This window comes from Asparagus officinalis, chromosome 6 (assembly GCF_001876935.1).
Source record: "Asparagus officinalis chromosome 6, Aspof.V1, whole genome shotgun sequence".
Classification (NCBI taxonomy): Eukaryota; Viridiplantae; Streptophyta; class Magnoliopsida; order Asparagales; family Asparagaceae; genus Asparagus; species Asparagus officinalis.
This window is the reverse complement of record NC_033799.1, coordinates 2,395,308-2,397,871: the sequence shown is the minus strand read 5'-3', so window position 1 is coordinate 2,397,871 and position 2,564 is coordinate 2,395,308.

Sequence of the window (2,564 nt, the reverse complement as noted above, 5' to 3'; positions counted from 1 at the left end):
GCATAAAGTACTTGGCTGATTTGGATTTTGTGTTTATTGTGTAGCTTAAATCTGTGCAGGAGCATAGGGTGTTGATTTTTGTAGTGGTGTTGGATTTTGTGTTTATTGTGTAGCTTAAATCTGTGCAGGAGCATAGGGTGTTGATTTTTGTAGTGGTGTTGTGTATTTGTTGTTTTATGCTGTAATTATGTTAAAATTTTGTGAATTTATTGTTTTATCCTGCAGTAATGTCTTATTGTTAAAAATTTGTGAATGTTGAAGTTGTGCAGGAGCTTAGTTATGTGTACTTGGAAAATTCATTTTGTGTTGGTTGGTGTATTCATTTTGTGTTGATTTGTACTTGGTGTTGTGTATCTGTTGATTGGTGTTGTGTATTTGTTGTTTTATCCTGTAGTAATATCTTATTGTTAAAATTTTGTGAATGTTAAAGTTGTGCAGGAGCTTAGTTATTGTTTGCGTCAAAAGTTGGTTTTGTCATGGAATTCATTATATCTTCGGTCGATTACAATAAATTCACAGAGATAGTCCTTTTTATAAGACTTCTTTACACACAAAAGGAAAATTACAACTCTTGAAACAGAAACCTCAGACCTGTTGTTTTGGCCATCGCTGCTTGCCGTGGGATCTTTGACTGTGCCGGGAGCGCTTCTGACTCGTGGACGCACCAAGAACCACAGAATTCTGATTGAAGCCGGAGGGGTTAATGATTCTTCCTATCGTTTATCGAAGTAACGAATTTGAAGCGAATATCTTATCGATGTAAGAGTTCACTCTTCCAAAGATCAGTCTGGAGCTTAGATCTCTAGGACTCGCTAGAAGCTTTGAGGATGTTGTTGAAGAAAAAAGGAAGACTCCTCTCTTGGCTCTAATTCACCAAATACTCAAGGCTCTCTGCTCTAATCTCTCTGGAAAAATGCTCAGGCCCTGGCCTAAATGATGGCCATAGGGGGTATTGTATAGTCCCCTCCTTGGACAATAACTGAAGAAAATAGGCCGATCAACGACTATCCTTTGTACCGCGACACCCCGGACTGCCAGCGCTATTGGCGCGGCAAGTGGACTGCAGCGGCTAATTGGCGGCGGCCAGCATGGACTGGGCAGCGGCTATTGGCGCGGGCATGCAATGAACTGCAGCGGCCACAGGGGCAGTAGCTAGCACGTTCCATCGTGCTTGAAACTGTCGCTCCCATCGACTTTTAACCACGTTTTTCGTGGTTAACTGCTTGTCGCACGTCAGCACTCGTTCCTATTTCTGAATAAACGCCGCCACGTAGACTTCACATAATCTCCATAACTACCTCGTCAACCGCTATACGCCATCCCCTATAGTACCGCGGCACCATGGAATGCCGCGCCCCAAGCCGCGGCACTATGAACTGGCGCGTCTTAGCCGGGGCGGCACTATGAGGCTGCGCGCTTGTAGCGGCGCACCATGAGCCTGCCAGCGCCCACACGCTGTAGTTTGCATTGTTCTGTGAATTCACATTGTTTTGTGTTGATTCACAAATCCATTTGCTTACGAGAGATCCACAAATTGAGCCGATCAAACCTTCCTCAGTTAGATCGTCTTATAAAACCCCACTGAGTCAAACCTTATATACAGTTAGGAACAACCAAAATCTCCTTTCGATCTTTTGCACGAAGGTCCACTTTTGATGAGTAAATCAAACCTTATGACAGTTAGATTATTCAAACCAAAGTCCGAGTATTCTCATAAGTAGGAGTCCCACTTGCATTTCTTTACTCAGAACGAGAGAATAATAAATTTTTCTCTCCGATTCTGGCGTTTACTCTACCAACAAATAGCCAGGAGATAGAATATAAAATTCTTCCTCTCCATCATCTGGGTTCATTCTTACCAACAAACAAGAGACCAGTAGGATAGGAATATAAAAACTCTTGCCTCTCCATCATCGGGTTCATCTCTACCAACAAACAGAACCAGGAGACAGAAATATAAATTCTTCTCTCCATTATCGGCGTTCATCTCTACACAAACAAGAGACCAGAATAACTCAATAGCGTATACGAGTCTAAACTATTTTCCCTATCTCATACAGCGAAGTTTCTGGAGCTATGTACTCAAACGTATCTTGAGAATAACCTGGTACGCCCAACGCGGTATATGAGTTAAACTATTTCCCGAACACTCCAATAAGCATAGGAGTATAAACTAACTATTCTCTATTCTTCAGACTCGGCAGTTCAAAAATTCAAGACTTCGACAACGCGATCCACGCCGATAAAACGCAGCACCGGAGGTAATTTTAGTATTCTTACAAGCGCCTGGAATAGTAGCTAAAAGATGAAGAAGTCAAGGATTGAAGCCATTCAAACCGTTCTACGCAATTTCCTCAACCACAGTACTAAAGAAATTGCAAGAAAAACTTATCATATCCAAGTGTCCCGACTCCTCTTCAAAATGATGAGTCTGGTGAATACTTTGGGGGGATTCTGTAGACGTCCAAAAAGTGCTTACAACATCCAAATTCACTCAAGACAAAGAGAAGGATGATAAACGATCAGTATCTAAGTCTATGGGGAGATCATATTACAGCCCAAAG